General features: G+C 39.6%; 1 long non-coding RNA gene across 1 annotated transcript in view; it reads left to right on the top strand.

Annotated features, from left to right (window-relative positions):
- LOC141944337 (uncharacterized) overlaps positions 1–19,509 on the top strand; it is a 261,208-nt gene that overhangs the window by 204,101 nt on the left and 37,598 nt on the right. The window contains exons 6-7 of the long non-coding RNA XR_012629233.1: positions 4,856–5,011; positions 14,019–14,174. This is a non-coding gene — a long non-coding RNA (uncharacterized LOC141944337). The remainder of the gene's footprint in view (positions 1–4,855; positions 5,012–14,018; positions 14,175–19,509) is intronic.

Genomic DNA, 19,509 nt, shown 5'->3' with positions numbered 1-19,509 from the left:
TTATTCAAGATGTCACAATTAAGGTAACAAAAAACATGTCAAAACTGTACAGTTTGTGCTGAAGTCTGACCAACCTTTTCAGCTGTAGATTACAGCTAACCTTGTGCATCAGAAGTATGTTCAAAATTAGCAACTAGTAAATTAGGGACTAGTAATAAGTAAAATTAACAATTAGTAATAGTGACTCCAGAATTTGACCCATGGTTTTCAGAACAGTTTGGAAAAGTATTTTCACACAGTACATGCTCAAACTTTTTTTTTTAAACTATCCTTTGCATTTTATCTAAGTTGTATAAGAATTTGTAACCAGAGATTATAGATCAATTACCCATCCAAAGTAAGCAACACTACATAAAAGTTCCAGCTGAAAGTGGGGGCCCATGGTGTTTGATATTGTACAAAAGCAGAGTGCAGTGTATGGAGAGAGAGCACAGAGAGTGAACGTAGTTAAAATCTGACCCAAGAAAGTTGTATTAAGTAGCTATATTAAGAGTTTGGGGAGGAAGGGGTAGGAATAATGCTAAGTTGATTTTGCTACATTTAATATAAAATCATATGGAGGTTTGCTTAAATTCCTCTGATTTTGCTTTTTTATTTGAGGAGAGGGGCGTGAGAAGCTTGGTTTTTAAGCTGGAGTAACCTAAAGCAGATGCAGAATTTGAAGATTCTTTTACTTTAAGGCACTGTAATACAGTAGTTTATGAGAAGAGAAGAATTTCACTCAATCACAGCCTAGAAATAGCAAATGTTCCCTTAACAAACACCGTTAAAGTCTTTATTGACACCGTGGAGCAGCCTTTTCTTAAGCAGACAGTTGAGCTTCTCAGAATAATATCTGTAATGTTGCACAGCAATATTTACATGCACAAAAGGGATAGTTGAACACTTAGGACAAATTCAGAGCTGCTGTAGTGGGTTTAACTTCTTTGAAGTCAAATTATTTGCATGTGCCTGCATCATGGCCGAGTGTGATCTCTTCAGTTTTTCAAAGTTGGGTTGCTGAAGATACTAAGGCGACTGTTTTGGAAATGTATTTCCTAATCATAGCATTCCCTTTCCACTGAGGATGTGGCTTTGATCAATTATTTACTTACTTGGTCTCAAACAGATCTACACTTTTCAAAACCTTCCTTTGTTCAGTTTGTACCCAAACCACATGTCCTTGGTATCAGCTTCTGCAGAGTCTGAGACAAGCAATGACTGCAATTCCATGCACTTCTGAAAGATGAAACAACATGAAGGAAACAATCATGATGTCTGAATTTTTTAATCTCCTCTTTATGTGAATGTTCACTGCACTAGAATATCCTCACCAGCAAAAATCCTCTGCAGTTACCAAATGCCTCAGCTTTGTTTCAGTGCTTAACCAGCTGTAAAAGACATTTTATTGCCTTGTATATTCTTCCACCATAAAACTTATCATTTAAGTAAATCACTTCAGTGTTAGTTTATAGATTACTTTAAAATGGAGAGGTTTTTTATGATTTATTGTCACTAGCGGCCAGGTATGCGTAGCGGCACAAGCAGCAACCTGTACTACGTTATTTGTAGGGGGGGGGGGGGTTACCCCATGATAATGCAACGGTCCTGGTGCCCTGCTGCAGAAGACCATCTGGCTGCTGTGCACTACCAGAGTGGCTTGCCAGCAGGCATGGCTCATTAGGAGCCCAGTTGCAGGGTGTAACATCTTTGCAGTAAATTAACAATGCTGCTTTTTAAAAAGGTCCAGATCCTTCCTGATTCAGCAAAGCACTTCAATACATGTTCAAAGTGAAATGCTTGATTAAACTTTTGTATAATAAAGATGTGAGGTCTTGTGCTTGAGGTTAAACAGGTAAGCGTGTTCTCTAATCAGGGCCTGACATGTTACGGTTCTTAGAGGATTCCAGGAATCTTGAATATCCTGAAATACTGACTTTGCTGATTTCCAGGCTGAGTATAACCTACAACTGAAAAACAAAACCAAGCCACATTACTGTGAAGCATGCAGGAAAGCCTTCTAAAATCTGTTTCCTGGTCATCACTGACGCTTGTCTAGCTGAAGAAATTCTAGCAAACTGTTTACATTTTTGTAACCTTTAATTAATAAATAAATTAAAAGAAATTACACAAGCCTAGTTTTCTGGAAATGGAATTTAAAAAAAGAGAAATATTTGGTAAAATGAATTTATTCTCTGTAGATAGAAGCAATAAGAGTGAGTTGTTATACACCTCCTGACTGTAATACTTCTCACTGTACAAGGTGGTATTTTGTAGCCTGATGCCTGTGGTCAAGTAAAGAAGTAAGTATTAGGAGAACCAAAATCCAAGTTTTTGCCTTGTTTTTTTATGTAACAATGTGCGCCACTTTCCCCCACTTATTTTCTGGTGTATATAATACCGACTTACTTATTGTAATACCTTACTGATAAACAATTTATCATGTATTTATTAGGAGACTGTCTTTGCTCCAGTTCAGTGGGTTAACTGCAGAATCAAAGCTATTCCCTCACTGCTTGTGAGTTATTTATAAACGTAGTCACTGTGTTGCTTGTGCACTGGATCTAAATACCTTACTATGAGATCTAAACTTGGCATTTTCTGTAATAGTATATTAACTTATAGTTTGCTGCTTCATCTTCTGCAATGTTTGATTTTATATACTCACTGAAATAGTGCAAAACTCCAGCTGACTGCAGTGAGTGTAGATTCAAGCCCCAAATAATTTTTAAACGCAGTTTGTTGTAAGTGAGCAATTGGTGAAGCATGCTATGAATGTGGACTGTTTTATTCTTCCTCTTACTTTGTTCTATTAGAGAACAAGTTGAAATAAGTTTTCTGGTGTGTGTGACACGCTGCTTGTATGTTTTCAGGTTTTGTTTTCAGTCTGAATTGGGCTGGAGTGGCATTTTTAATTTATTATTTGGACCTGAAACTTAAAACCAGATAGCCCAAACAAATGTGTTTCCTGTACAAAGACTGCCTAGAAGTAGCTGGAACTTGGTCACAGCCTGCAAGGTAGACACAGCACCTCCCGTTGAGGTGCTTGGGATGTCACCCTCCCCAATGGGGCTGGTGCTGGCTGCCCTGGGCGCCTCTGGACCTTGGGGGTAGTGGTCTCCTGCAGCCCAAATGGTAAGGCAGATCCCAGGGGTCTGTCTCCAGTTTTCACTCTCAGATTCCCTGGATCTGTTCAGGGGTAAGGCTCTGAGGTTTCACAGGTTACCATGTTTCAGATATGTTGGGGAAATTTTGGTTTTAGTTGGTGTAATGCTTGAACACCCCAGGGGTGCAGGTTCTGGAAGCAATGAAATCTAGAGAGCTGGGGCAAACGCTGCTACAAGACCAGATACCAAAATCCACATCTGTCACAGCTCACCAGAAATCCACATGAAAGTTCAGTGAGAGCCCCACCTTTCTTTGCCTTGTCCCAAATTTCCATGTATTTCAGATGAAGTGTTTTGGGTTCGATGATGCAAGCCTCTTTAAATGAAAGCATTCCCAGCCAAATGTCCAGCCCCTCCCAGACACAGGGCTGAGCCTGAGCTGCATCAGAAAATGGGCAAACTTTGGAAAAGTTTGGACCACATGTGAACTTTGCCATTGATCAAATACAAACGATCCTGCTCAGACCCTAACAGCTGAGTTGAAGCAGAGCTTTCGAAAAGATTGAACTTGGATCACAGTTTTATGGCTATCTCTAAAATATTTTATTGCTGTTTTATGATACCAGAGTGTAAATTATGGGGCTGTAAAGACTTGCGATGTGAAGGTTTTATCCTTTTATCCTTCCCTTTTGTTTTTAGGGAAATATGTATTTTTAAAAGTACAGCTTAGAAAGCCTTGTGTATTAGTAAGAAGAACACCTTACTCAATGTTTTTTATAAATGTGGGTACTTTATTAGTCGGTAGTGTGTAATTATTTTCAGTCCGTAGATGTAGGTCAAACAATTAAAAAAAAAAGAGGGGGGGATAAGTGTGTGTTGTATGTATGTAAATACTACTAGAGCATAAGTAGTGTGTATAACTGTAAGGATCAGAGAGGAAATGTCTTTTATTAGATGAATTAATGGGGGAAAATATCTTTTGGAAGCACAAGACCTTTCTCAGGTCTGAAACAAACCTTATGTAGTTTGTGTGTAAAGATAATGAATCGACTTATACTATGTGTGTACGCGTACATATGTGCCTACGCAAATGCAGTTACATAGATACAACAACAGGTACAATACTGACTCATTTGTATTAAAATTGCATAGTCGTGTTCTCCATTTTTAGAATAGGAATGGTAACAAATGAAAATGTTTAGTCTTCTATTACATTTTTAAAGCTAATGTAAAACTATGTAATTCAAGAAAAGTGTAATATTTCAGAGTCGAGAGGATTAAAGATCAGTTCCCTTTGGTTGTGACTTCATTGGGATTCATCAGTAGCTTACCCTGTCCTTTGTTTCTTGGGTTCTGTATCCAATACTCCTTCAGATTTTGCTCCATCCGATGTTGAGATGACTCACCGTCATTTCCTTCCACTATCTCATGCTGAGTGACCAAGGGCAGAAAAATTGTTTTTATCTGCTCCTTTTAGTTAATGTTCTTGTTCCAGTAGAATTTCTCAGATAAATTTTTTCACAAGTTATGAAACAGTTATTTTATATCTGCGAACTCCATGTTATTCTCCTGCTCCCAACCTTGGCACCAGTATCCTTTACAGTCTCTGGGAAAAATGCTGGTTTATGCTGACTGGAATGAAACTGAGATGTGGTTCTCTCATTCTTCAAGACTAGAAGGACTGGAATGGGACATGAGTGGCTATGTCCTTAGTGGTCCTAAATCGTTATTGTTCATATTTCTTAAACGTAATGTTTTTTTCCTGCTAGGAGATGCAGATGGATCACTTTACCAGCTGTCAAGGCAAATGTTGCAGTATAGTCCTTGCTCTCAGCAACATTCTCAGTGTCCTGGTGATGGGGTGCCTTGGAAGGACTGGGCAGAACAAGCTTTGCACCACCTCTGCACTTCAGGCTCTCTGTGCTGTAAGTACGCTATAATGTTGTGGCTGCCGCTTGGTGTTTCCAGATTGGTTAACTAGGAGTGTTTTGACTTAACATCTGGAAAATTTGTTGTAATTTTGATGATTTTATGCTTTTTAGGTGGATGAAACTTTGTATCTGGCTCAAATAAATAAGAAAGTTTCTTTTATATTGATCTATTAGTCCCTGTAATCAGCAGAAGTTTCCATGATTGCTAGAGAAATCGGGATTGTTCCTGTAGTGCATTACAAGCATGCTGTAAACAGCACAAAGGCTGTAACTGACAGGCAGCATCTGATAAAATTCATTCTCTTTCTGCTGTGCCTAACAAGGAAGGGAGGAGATGTTTTTGGTTATTTTGAAGGTATCTTCCCTAGGATCTATAATATGTCTAGTGGTATTTCTGAATATATGGAGAGAGGTATGTTGAAACAATGTTATGTATAGAGGTGTGTATTTTTCAACTGTAAGAAAGATGTGCCTACAACCTAGCTGTACTCACTTTAGCCGAAAAAAACAATTTTGGGAAGAATTTAGCTGAATGGTTATTTTTGGTCTGGCAAAGGGGAAACCGACTGAGTGACTGTCATTACTCTGATGCTGATTACTGGAATTGACCAGCTTAAGGGCAATTTGCTAACTTTGTTTAAAAACAAAACTGGTCTTTCTGGGTCCAACTGTGATTTAGAAAGGGAGGAGCTCTAAACCACTTCTTTTTTTTTTTTTTTTTTTTTCTTTTTTCTTTTTTTAAAATATAAATTATTAAAAAAAAAGTTGCCTAGCCGAAAACATTATCTGAGCCCCACATGTTGTGGGATTTAGGGAATTAACAGGATGGTTCAGACACACAATCCTCACATTCATTCCCACTCCTGAGAATTTTCCTTAAGGAATAAAACTTCTTTCCTGCAATTGGTCAAAAACTAAACCAAACCAAACCCTCTTCTCCTTTTTTTTTTTTTTTACCCTTTTTTTTTTTTGTCTGGAAAGTAGGACAACTAATAAACCTAATGTTAAGATCTGGCGCACAGTAGTCCAGTGTAACCTCAGGATATGAGTGGTGTGACTTTAGCAGGCATTTGCAGCGCTCCTCCCTGCAATCTCATGACTGATAAGTTGTCCGATCGCTCCTTCCCTTTCCTCTCCCCTGCTCCATATGGAGACGTGTGCCAGCAAGGGCTAAAGGGTGGTTCAAAGTATTCCCTTTTCATTTTTTTCTTAGGGAGTGGGACAGAAGGTGCTGAGAGCGCTACCGTATGTATTGGTTTTGCATCTCTGTGAGAAGACAGACCAAGGGCACTGCCTGAGCTCTGCCCATGAGAAATAGAAAGTTGTGATCTTGTAGCCCTGCAGCTCTCTTGATGTAACTCTGCTTTCCTTTTCCTATATGGATGGGGGAAAAGGTCATATAAACTGCAATGACTCTTTCTGCAGCAGGAATTAAGAGTACTCAGAATGTGCAAAATTCCCAAGGTGGGCACAAAGAATCAGTTTATGATGAATGGTTTCACACTGTCTCCCCTTTTGTTGCTCCTTATCAAAACCAAACTCACTCAAACAAAATATACCGTTTCATTTATGCAGGGAATAAAGCAAGTTAGTGAGACTTGGTGCCTGTGCATATACTGCAGTTTAGTTTAAATGCCCCCCCCACAAGTGTATTTTCTTGCTTTTGCCCACTTAGGAGTGCTTCCCTTGGTGCCTCTCCTGCCAATTTGATTTAAAAGTTCCTCTGATATAATCTTTAGTGTTTTTATAGTCTGATTTCCCTCCCCCCCTTTGCTCATTTGTTCTCAATACCCAGAAACTTCTTCATCCATTCCCTTGGTCCCTATTTTGCTCCTTGAATCGGAAAAGTCTCTTAGCTTGCTCTTGTGTTATCTGGTCCTCAGTTGAATCAAGTAGTACCAAGCTATCTGGGGATCTCTTGATTTTCTTTTTTATATATGTATTCTCCCCCCCATTTTTTTCTAATTCCATTATTTTTGTTGCTGGCCAAATTCAGGCCATGCTGGTCAATCTATCTGACCTGTCTCTCCTGCATCTTAGTTCATTAGAGTCTCTATGGGTTTCTTTTAAAATTCACCTGAGTTCATTTGATTGTTTCAAGCTTCTCTGCAGTTCCAATCTTATTTCACGGCTCCTTTTCTTACTGTGTCTTCAGTTTGGGGGTAATCCCAAAACAGACCAAGTTTACTAAATACCGTGCAGGATTTTCCCTTTCACTGGCACAATTCTAGGCAACTAGATCCACAGCTGCATTGCTCTCTGCATTTTAAAGAAAATCCAACCTGATAGGAGGATCAGAGTGGCTGCCTGCAGTGTGTTGCCTTTCACCGCATTCCTGATTCCCATTTTGATACACCAGATGCTGCCAACATCCTTGTCTCTTAGGTGCTTCTGTAGTTCTGTGTCTCTCCTCCCTTTCCTCTAGCTGATGTTTCATCGGTGTTTAAATCCACATCCAGTTGTGCTTTTATTACACACAGAGATGGAAACTGCCCAATGATTCCTTTTCATTCTCCACCTTCCTTTTGTTTTGTCTTAAATATATTCAGGGGGGAAACAGGAGGAGGGATGCAAAAGGAGGGGTTTGGTCTAGATTTACAAAGCAATTTCCTTTTCCCTACAGAGCACAGCTCATTTCCTTCCAGAGCAGTGTGGCTGGGAAGTTGCACATTTCTTCTCAGTGCTGACTTTCCTGAAATTTGTTGAGTCAAAGCATAGCTTTGACTGAACTAGCTTTGACTCCACAGGAGTGGTCCAGAAGACCATAAACATGAGTGTGTGAGTGTTCTTCCCTCCCTCTCTGCTGAACAGAAGAATAAACAGAGATTAATGTGGAAAGGAGAGGGTGGTCTAGATAAGCAGCCACAGGGTGGAAATGTTGAAAGAAAATAGACAAATATCCATAGACACACCTGCATCATGGGGCCTCACAGGGCTTATTTTCGCCATAAATGTCTCAAGAACAGAAAACTGAGCAATGTGGAGGTTGATGATTTGCCTGAGGGTAAATTACAAGGTTTTGCCTTTGCAAAAAAAAAAAAAAAAAAAGTAAAAAAAAAAAAGTAATAGTTTATGGTTGTAACTTTAACTCTTCATACGTTGCATTTAGCCAGATAGGAGAGTTTTTTCCTTTAAAATGCATTTACATTTGCTGTTTTTGAATAGTATCCCATTTAGTAAGGTTGCATCCACTTACCAGTTTTATGTGTTTGCTTTAAATCAAATTAATAAATTGCTTTAAGTAAAATTAAAACCAGACTGAAAGCGTAGCGCAGTCATGACTGAGAAACTTTCATTCTGTGAGTTCAGCATACTCTCTGCTTAAATTTTTCAGGTGAATTAAACTCAGTTTGGAAAGGAAATGCTTCTTAAAAAAAAAAAAAAAGGTGATGAGATCATAACCTGTCAACTCCATGGGGTTTCTAATTTAGCTGGTGTCTTTATGTGTTTGTTTACTTAAGAGATGAGATTTCTTCTGTGTTGAGAGTGTGTGGAGACATGAACAGGAAGATGAGCTGGAATATGACTATGTGCTTGATTTAAGATAATTACTTCATCCGTTCAGTTTGGCTTCTGCTTAGCAAGACAAAGTTACATGGTATTTATTGTCTTGCCCCCAGTAATTGCAGATTCATGTCTGAATAACTGATACTTACTTCTGAGTCTGAATAAGCTTACAACTGATTTCTTGTGTTAATTGTCAGAAGATGCACAATGAAACTTTAAAGGAGTACTTCCAAACTACTAGGTATTGGAGTTACTCAGGAACTTGAGTTGGTTGATCATTTTCAGTAGAGGAGTAGATGAGGAAACCACCTTTACATTTCATCTCAGAAATAGAAGTTCAACAAACTATAGGCAGAGGAGCTTTAAAAGATTCCCTGCTTCCCAGACCCTTTGCCTTGAATTCCCAACTACAGAAAACCTTTCTGCTATTAGCCACAAGGTAAAACACCACAGTGTTTACTCCTCTCCAGCTTGATGATGTTTTTTCATGTAAAGGAAAAAGCCTGGCTTAGGAAGAGGTTGTGTACAGCGAGGCATGCTGATGGGGAGTGGTTACTATATTCACTTGATCATCCTACACTGGATAGTGCCAAGCCATTGGTGCCTCAAAATTTGGGAGTTTCTATCTGGCATGGGAGACTTCGTAAGGACAAGAAAAAGACGTTATGATATATAATGTAATGCAACGACCATGTTATGGAGCTCATGCTGCAAATTATAGACCTTTTTTTTTGTGAGGGTAGCATAGCTTCTTCTTGCTTGCTTCAGCCAGATTGCAGGTGGCCAGACTGGTACAGGGATGTACAATTTTTCCATTTGCAGAGGTACCTCTGGAGTCAATAGATGTGTAGCTCGTGGCTGAAGATGCTTGAGTTAGTTACAACCTTCTTATAATCCATCCAGCTGTGTTGGACTGATTGGCTTGAGTTTTTGACAGCTGTGGCTGGTAGGGAAATCTCTGCTTTGTTAAAGGGAGTTCTGGCAGTGCCAGGTACTCAAGATGAAACATAGCCCATAGCAGTAAAATCTTTTCAGATCAATATGTTTCAGCGGTATTGTTTAGTACTTTCCCAGTAAATGATCAGCAAATAAAACACACTGGAAAAGAAAACTAGCATTTGCTTTCTTTTTTTGAAGTTGTCTCATATTTTGCAAAACAAGATTGAAGAGTCTAGATCTCGTATAGCATCCACATCTAAAGAGCAGTGTGCTTAACTGACATTGGTAGAAGAAAATAGATAAGAAGAGTTACATTTCTTGTTCTTACCATTGCATCTTGATTACTGTTGTAGCTGACTCTTATGCAGAAGGTGCATAAGAATATGTGGCCGTCTCTGCATCAGGAGTGGCAGTGTTCAGGTATTATCTCTGCATCTGCTTTTCAGTTTCACTGGCTCAAATAAAATAAAGTGCATTTACATTGAAAAACTTAAGCCTGCTCTTAGCAGGCTCTAGATTTGGAAAAAAACTGTTAGCTGGCTTGCTTAGTGAAAAACTCTTGATTGCAATCTCTAATCTCAGAACTGGTTGCTGGGCTCACCTGCCTTCTTTCAGCACTGGTGCTGAGCTCAAAGGGGCCAGACTCAGGCAGATAACTGTGACGCTGAGTGGAACTGGAAACGTGTATGTAAACGTTATTTTTGGCTAGCACTTTTTCTTTTCCCCTTCCCTGGTACAAATGTGATGAATAATCACCATCACTAAACTGGTTGGAAGCAGGTGGAATAACACGTTACACCATGGACAGAAAGTATTTTCAATGTGAAAAAAGTCTTGGAGTTTCCTAAACTCTTGCAGGAGGAATACTTTCTTCCTGAAACTTCAGGAGGTGGATGAAGACTTACTGGGCTGTGTATCCCGTGACTCTTGCTAACTTTTAAGTAAGCATTTAGTAGGTGCTACAGAAATAAGTGTGACCAGAGAACCATAATGCTTCTCAGAAAGTAGCTTTTTGAGATGTGACACTGCCCCCATTTTGTGCCACCCTGGTAGCCCTGCTAAAGCAGCTCAGAGCAAATCCCTCCATCACAAATGCATAAAATGGATCAAGGATGGATTCTAAAGGTACGTATCTCTCCCACATCACTAAATTCTTTTCCCGTTTGCTACCCACTGCCCTTTATATCAGAAACATTACTGGATATACACCTGGGAAATTAGCAGAATGTTTGTTTTACTTCTTTTCAAAGTGTTTTCATGGTTTTAGGTGAGTGTTTGACTTATGTTCATTGGCCCTTGCACAAGAGACTGTGAAAGCTATTTCCTTTTTCCTTAATTAGAGCATGTGGAATATCAGGTTTCTGAGCAGTGAATTTCCTCTCAGGAGATAGGTGAGCATAAGCATATGTGGTAGAAGTCATCGTTTTTGTAGACTTGAGAAGTTGGTCCTTCTGTACTTTCCAGAAACTTTCTTGAGCCAAACTTGTACTTTTCATACAGATAGAAGTGCAAATTTTTTTATTTCCCCCCCTCTTTTCTTTCTGGAATTAAATAGACAAGTAGAGAGTTAGAAATATCTGAGGGAATTTCTAGGAGGGTGATAATAGGAGCATGTTAGCAAACATGGTGAAGGCAATAGGCCGACCTAGTTTGTTTGTCTATCTTGATTTGAGTCAGCAGAGCTCCACTAGAGGTGAAGCCAGCCCTCTGCTTTTATGTTGATATTTTCATGTATAACTTATTTACAGTGCTGTTGAGAAAGGGAAGAAAAAGAGTAAGGGAGAGATGTTTCCCTCTCTTTGCTCGTGCCCTGTTTTTTAAGGCCATGTGTTTTAATATCTGCTGGTTTGTCTGTGTGGGTGGGCAGGTATGAGTCTCGGTCTGTCTTCTTGTGCAATGTCAGGGGGAAGTTCAGGTCGGTGCGCTGCCGGGGCCAGCCCACATCCTTCACCCACACAGCTTCATGAAGCACACATCAATCAGGGAAAACCCTCAGCTCTTCACGCCGTTGGAGCAGGTGTGTGAGCTCATGGTGACATCAGATGATTGTCATGTTGCCTGATGCATGTTCTGTGTACAGCAGGTCTACCTCCTGAAATAAATTGTAGTCTTTAATGCAAAACATAACAGCTCCAACATGCAGACCGCTGGTACCAATCTTTTCCTCTCACAGATGCTCTGAGGTAGAGCGGAGAGAAAGAAAAGTGAGGAGAATGATTTTGCAAAAAATTGCGGATCGCCATACAAAAACACCTGCCTAGTACCATGCTCTTAAAATTGTCAATCAGTTACAAGCATTGCAGAGGGAGAAAGGGATGACCAAGGCCATATCCAGCCAGAAGGGAAGCTGGCTAGATCAGTCGTGACCCAAGGATTGGAGAGTTCTTGAAGTACAGACAGATGCTGTGCTGTGGGGAAAAGTTCTTACAAAGCTACTGCTTTTATGTCCGTTTAGTGTTGGGTTTCTTTTAAGCACCAATACTGCACCTTGTTTTCTTTCCTTCAAAGATGGACCCAGGATAAACGCATACTCACCCTACCCAACCCTCTTTATTTTGGTGTCTCAGAATTTGTCGTATACCGACACCCAGCTGTAAAGAAATTAAATGTATGAAGTGAAAATACTCTGTGCTTCCCCAAGTGTAGCTGTAGGCTTTTTCCAAGTCCTATCACCTTGGACCACCTCTGTTACGGAGTGTGAGGCAAACTCTGTCCCTCTGTGACTGGGTAAGTGTGGAAAGGCATCACTGGCTTCATTTGCCCCTGGGAATTCAGTAGAGTGGCTCTGAGTTGTATGAGTACAATATGTACAATTTGGTGTCAGCTTCTGGCATTTCAAATAGGATATTTGTGTACATAGTCTTTATTTTGCTAAATGAATATAGCATATTGGAACAAGTTATTCTTGAGACATATGCCAGTGGGCAGAGGAGGAGATCCAAGGAATGCTGAGATGGTAGGTGCCTCCAGTCCTGGGCATGCTCTTAGACAGTTGGCAGCGAGTCATCTCCACCATTTGGGGATGGGGTTTCAAAAGTTTAGTGTCTCCAAAAATGGAGTTCAGGGTATCTCTCAATCTGCCTGTAGCACTCTACCCCCTTGGTGCCTTGGAGACAGGACGCGTGCGTACCACCCTTCTAGTTGCAGTCTAAACCTTGCTTATGAACAAGTGTATGAAGAAATTCAGAGAATTTAATTTTTAAACAAAATGATTTATCCAATTATTTTACCTTTACAGGTAAGCAAGAGAAAGCAAGATTTATTTAAGAGTGGTTAATCATTATAGAAATCCTCTCTAAGAAAAAAACCAACACTTTTTCATCTGTTAAAGTATTGAAGCCTTCCTGATTCAGTGTATTCACAGACATGTAAAAATCACAGGGTAAGGGCCTAGTTGGGAACAAATTCCTGTTATATTGCCATGCCAACAGTGTTCATGCAGCTCTGTTTCACCTACAGATAATAATAGACATAGGTGCCTAGACGCAGCAAGGGAGGCGGCTTTAGTTCCGTTGTGCACAATTCTTAGATACAGTAGAGCAATTCTGACTCCTACAAGATATTTCCAGCTTTGAAACATTGTTTTGTTTGGTGATTAAAGGTAATGAGTTAGCAAGTGTATAATTGAATATTGCCGTGAGTGGTAGTTTACATAGATAATGAGACGATCTTCAGTTATGTTACATAACTTTTTGCTGGTGCAGCTGGTGCGACTTATGCGAAAGGGATCTGAGTCTGTCTGCTTTAGGATGTGAACTCACCACCACTGAAGAGTTGAGAAGAATCTTCCTGTCGGGAGAAGTCTTCTCTTCTCCCACTCCACCCCTTTGTTTTTCTTTTCTGCCAACAGCCTCTCGAAAACAAACTCCTAGACCAGCTGCTTCAGTGTTACATTTTTTTGCCTTTCTTATAGAAGCTGGTCCCTGCTTGTTTCGCACTCATGAGCCACATGGGTAGTGGTGGCCCTGCTTTAAGGTGTAGGAACTGCTTTCCATGCACTTGGATAACATTGCATGGGTGCTGACCCACAGGCTGAAGCACAGGAGAATAACCATGTGATGGTCAAGGAGGGGTCACAGCACACTTGGTTTTACCAGCTCTGTTTCGCTACTTTATCATACAAATAAGCTTGTCTCCTAATCAGGTTTTTACACAGTGAGGGTGGACCAGGCTGGTACAGATGGTGGGAGAACTGAAGGGGGGTGTGGAGATAGGGAGAAGAAAAGGAAAAAAAAGAAGAAAAATATTTGTCAGGCTTGATAGTGTTAATGAAAACATAAAGAAAGAAGGGAGGAAAACAATGTCTGGAGAGCAGAGTGACCTGACAAATGTGACCTCTGTTTTTCCCAAGGGCTTCTGACTTTGAAACCAAAGCTCACTTTAATGTTCACCAGGTGCCATCAGGGTGTTTTGATTCCCTTTAAGGAAGGGAATTAGCCTTATAGTTTCAGCATCTGCACTTCAGTGAACTTCAGTGACAGGGTGTATGCTTGTTCAGATCATAACCCTTGAGGTTCAAAGGCCATGAGCAGCTCAATAATTAATTCTGTTACAGGAGGCGATGAACACAGACCTGTACTTCACACCGGTTTTGCCACAGGAGCCTTTCCAGTCCTGTCCCTGCTCAAACACGGTCCACCTGAGCATCTCTGAACAGCCGGCTGGAGCAATCAGAAAACTAGGCAGACGCAGCAGAGAAGCAATGCTGGAAGTAAGATTATTCCTCACGCTAAAATAATACTTTAAAGTTCTTATTTTGTCAGCTGAGGATTATAGTTCAATTTCTTGGAAGAAGTGAGATGTTATTTTGCTCAAGACATACAGCTTTTTGTCCCCTGTTGTTATATAAGCAAATTGTTGTTACTTATCATCCTCTTTCTGACTACTTCCTCTCTGTGGGTAATTGTGCCTCTGATATTACCGAGATATCTCAACCTTGCTTGTGACCTGAGTGTTGCATATAGATTTTAGCTCTTCAGGTGACTGTCTTGTCCTGCAGAAGATGGGTTTATGGGAATATTGCATATTGTCAGCCAGACAAAATGACTGTCTGATCGATGAGGTCTTTGTTTCCCCACTTCTAGCTCCTTTCCTCTGAGAGGTCCAAGAGCCAACTGTTCCTGGACAGCTTCCCCACCCCTTGTGAGGCTCAGGAAATTCAAGCAGCAAACCTATTTCCCTGGCACAGAGGCTGTGTTGCAGCAGGAAGGAAGGTAGGGTAGACAGTGTGCCCTCGACAGATTTTTCTGGGGGGAAGATCTAGAGCTATCCAAGGGCCAGCTCAAGATCATTGAGTTGCTGGTCACTGGAGTAGTAGGGTGGGCAGGATGGCCTTGAGAGGCCATGTCCAGTGATGACTCTGCAATATCTGTGGTGTTCTCAGCCTGGGTACTGTAGCAAATGGATGCTTTAGGAACAGAATATAATAGTATCTCTAACACCTCCAGTTGTACTGCAGGACCTCATGGGTCCAGAAGTGCAACAGGATGGCCGCTCCTTCTGCTCGTCAGTACAGTCACCTCCTGCACCCAATATTCGTTCTGCAGTCACCTTCTGCACCCAATTATCTGTTCTACAGTCCATTAATTTAAAAGTGTAGGACCAGAGCAACTTCAACAAGAGATCTGGGATGCTGTTGTGCACCAAAGATCTAAGACTGCTAACATTCACTGAACATGATGATGATGATGTTAATAATCGCATTTCATACTGTGGCACAAAATGCAGCTTGTCTTTATCTTTGTGTAGAACTGTTCAGTTTATACTGTAGTAGTGCTTCTGATTTAAAGTGAAAAATGACTGCATAAAGTTGTGTTTGCATCCAGAGGGAGCATTTTATTAATTAGTAAATAATGACATGATAAAATTGAAGCATGCTACCTTTTCTTTTCTAGTCTCACTTTAAGGAGTGCATGATATAGAAGTGTGTGAACAAATAAATGGTTGTCCTTAAAAGGCAGACATGTTGCAGTATAATTTATTTTTAATGACAATGACCATTTAGAAAGGAAATGCTGTACAAAGATAGACAAGGAATATAGCAATAAGAATGTATTTTTATGAGTTTAAAATAGAATATTAGAAGCATATTCCTATAAACCGTAGTCGCAATATTAACATGCAGATATCTAGATATGTATTAATATCTTGTTAGCATTAAAATATGTTTGGAAATTATCTTGAAAATTTTCAACCCAGGCACAAAATCTAGGTACCTGTTCTTTTTACTTCTTGTTAGGATAAAAAGCTTGCAGTTGGTGAGTGGAATTTAAGAATGCTACAGGTATTGCTGTAGGTTTTGGGGCCGATTATAATCACTAGGGAGATGGAAGTGTATTGAAAACCAGAAAATCTCAACAAGCCTTTTAAATGAATTGTTGAAGTCCTCTAAGAGGATTTTAGAAAAAAGGTATCTGAATGCATTCACACATGTGGGGAAACCTGAGTGCATATGTGCATTCCTGGGCCCTGGTCTAATTTCACGTAATGCTACCATGAACTAAGCCTGTGTTACTACAATGTGCATGTTGACTTGGATAATGCCTTCCGAATCAATTCAGAGCCCTTATTAGTATAAGGACACTTCTGCCGGAGAATGTGGACCTTCTTCAATTGCACTGAGTGATTTTTAAGGATGCTTCAACATTGGGGACTGGATAATAGAGCCTGGAAAGTGTTTCAAAGTTGATTTGAATGGATAAGAACAACCAGTCCATCTTGGAAATATTGACATGATTTTTTGTATCTAAGTTGTTTTTCATGTAGTTAAAAATAGTATTTTAATATTTCTGAAGTCTTCTCTAGTTTGTGTTCAGCAGCAAATTCTGGATAGTTCACAAGCAACTGCAAAAATAACAGGAGTAGTAATTCAAGAGGAAGCTGCCTCAATATTCACAGCTGAAAGGTTCTTTTACTGCATTCCCAAATTGAGCCTTCATCTTCACTTCACTGTAGCATAGTTCTGATTATATTGTGTAATGAACAACATCTGATGTAATCTTTACTACTTTTCTTTCTTTTTGCACAAAGAAAAGAATTTTGTTGTTATGGTAGAAGGAAAAAATATTCTAAAGTGTTTGCACTGAGGCACAGCTAGAAAACAAATAGAAGGTAGAAAAAAATTTCATTATTTATATTAAGAAAACATCAAATAATTCAAATATACACATGGGAGGTTTTTTTTAAAAATTTCAGCTAGTTTTCAGTCATAGCAGTTATTGGTGACGAATCTCTGTATTTCTGTGAGCGAACAGAGGAATGCTTATATTGGGGTGTCCTGAAGTTAGTGTTCTGGATGTATTTTGCAGGGTTGTTTTTACATTTATTTTACTGCTCTTGCAAATCACAGTAGTTGCAAATCAACATGCAAGGTTATGAAGATATAAGTAACCCAAAAAGTTCATGAGTTTGAAATATTACATGCATAATTTTCTACATAATTTTTTCATATTGTAAAGTGGGTATGAATTGCCAATAAGTGCTACGGGAGATCAGGCTTGCATCATCAACTATTCTGTGTCTTTCAGATATTTTGAATATCACATATTATATATATATAAAATATATATTTGAAGAGGTCTGTGGTGGTTTTCTGTGCACATATCTGATATGAAAACTTTGTTTGCAAACAACATCTCTTTCTCTTGTTGTCTAGCTATCCACAAATAAAAAGCAAAATGGGAGAGAGTGCTAATCATTATTATAAATTAAATTCAGCATGTTTATTGCATGTGTCTATTTGTTCATGTAAGCAGTTCACTGCTAGTGACAGCCTGCTCCCTGAGCAGTAATTTCACCTACAGTCTGAAGTGTGAAAAAGAAGATGCTGGGCTAGATGTAATTAAACTTCAAAACCTGGAACAGTTGTTCATTTTAGTGACTGCTTCCTTTGAAAATTCCTTTAAGATTAGTGGGATGTTAAGACCCATGGAATTGAAAATGCATTTGGATGACCCTGGGGACAAGAAAAGACAGGCATGCTACTGCAGTGGTTACAGCAGAGACGGGTGATGTGGGAGATGACAAAGCTTTTGGGGAGAGATATCCATGCCACAACTGCTGCATTCCAGGTGCAGCAGCTTAAAAAAAAATAAATCGGAAACTCCTTTGGATCATTCCTTAAAAAAACCTAAGATGATTGTGGTGATGAAGTCCAGAGTGATTCTTTTTTTTTTTTTTTTTTTTTTTTTTAAACTCAGCTATTGACCTGTGAGTTTCTGAAGAGGGAGAAAAAAAAGGTTGGATAGTGAAATGCCAACATACCTTTGTCTGGAGTGTGCTGATGGGCATAGATGTAATAATGTTGTAGCATGCCATATGAAGAAGAGGTAGAGTAGATGGGTACATCTGCTGACAATCTTTTTAATTTGGAGCCACCTGAAGGCAGTAAGGAACTGAATAATAACCCAATCCCCATATGGCTTCCGTTCTTTCAGAGCAATAGTGTGCAGGGGGGAAAAAAGAAAAAAAAAAAAAAAAAGAGTCTACTTTTAGCTCTGGCTTCTGTTTGCCTCTTTGTGAGCCTGAGAACGTTTCCTGTCTGCTTGGTGATGGGAAATGTAACCAAAACAGACATTGGTGAGTGACATTTCTCATGCCTGGCTTTATGCCTTGAGTTTTCTGTACCACCTTACAGATGTTGCAACATGCATGAAGGGGGAAGGAGGTCAGATCTTTAGCATGCTTTGCAGCTAACTCACTGTAATATTTTACTTTGTTGGCTTCTCAGCATATATTGTATTGTATCTAAAACGTATTTCCTAATTCTAATTCCTTACAGTCCAGTATTGCAAAGAGCAGGTGAATATTGCCCTTTAAAATACATGTAGTTTTGCGAGTGGCATATTTTGAAATAAGGAGTTTTTGCTCTGGTCTAGAATTTATACATAGACTCTCTACTTATAGTTTTCTCATTTTTGCTTCTGTATCTCCCCATACTTTCCTTCCTGCCTGTGTTCTCTTGTTTCCTTTCTAAATTATAGATATGAGGGAACAACCATTTTCATTCAAAAGGGCTTCACTTTGGGGATATTCTATGGCCATTTTAAGAAAGGTCAGCAGATCACAAGGGTGTTGCCGAACATGGGAATATATGAAATGTGGCTTTAGGAAAAACAAAACAAAATCAGTAGCCCTTAGCACCCTGCAATCTTAAGATGGATAGTACTAGGAAGAAATGCCCATCCTGCTGCTTTTTCTGAGAAGGTTTTGTGCCAGATTATAACCCTTGCCATGTCTCTGTCAAAATAAGTTTTGTGATGCAAATTCACCTGCCATGTGAAGGGCAAGGTGAGAAAAGGATGATGAGCAAAGAAAGGAACATCAGAGGGATGTACTTTGACTGTGTTTAGTATTGATGCTGCACTAAATCATTGTAAACACAGGTTAAGATTGTAGATTGGGAAGCAATATCAATATTGGCACTTTTACTAGTATATGTTGCCCTATTGAATTGCTTAATTGCTTTAATAAGAGAATGTGAAGATATGCAACTCTTTAGGAAGAATTTCGGAAGGAGACAGTCAAGTCACCTCCTTTTTTGGCCTGTGGAAACAGATAACCATGTATTTATTGGAGATGAGAATTCAAAGTTATGGATTTGAAAGCACACAGCCATGGAGTAGTTAAGAGTTGGATTTCTGTGAGAAATTGTACTGGTTTTTTTCTGCTCGGAAAAATGTGGAATCCTGAAGCATACTTCAACTGTCCCATTTTTCACTCCTTTTGCTTACCTCTAGAAAATAAAGTCTAGGCTGCTCTTTGTTGACTTTCTGTAATTTCTACCTCTGGCTTGCTGCATCTTCTGGTTCAGCAGTGCACAGGAGACATAGTCGCACAGTAAAACTCTGGCTTCTCCTCAACTGGGTGTCATCAGGGGAAGTGTGCACTGTGGGTGAACAGGTTCCAGAAATCCCAATCCCAGCATGAAAGCAGATGGGAACTCCATCCTCTAGACGCTGCTTTAGGACCTTAAAAATCAATCTTCTTTTCCCCCAGTGAGATTTTAGGCCCTGCAGAAGTCCGTTATCTGTCACTACATAGGCATG

Source organism: Strix uralensis, chromosome 1, assembly GCF_047716275.1.
Source record: "Strix uralensis isolate ZFMK-TIS-50842 chromosome 1, bStrUra1, whole genome shotgun sequence".
Classification (NCBI taxonomy): domain Eukaryota; kingdom Metazoa; phylum Chordata; class Aves; order Strigiformes; family Strigidae; genus Strix; species Strix uralensis.
Note: the sequence above shows the minus strand (reverse complement) of the source record. Positions and strands in the feature narration are given on the sequence as shown.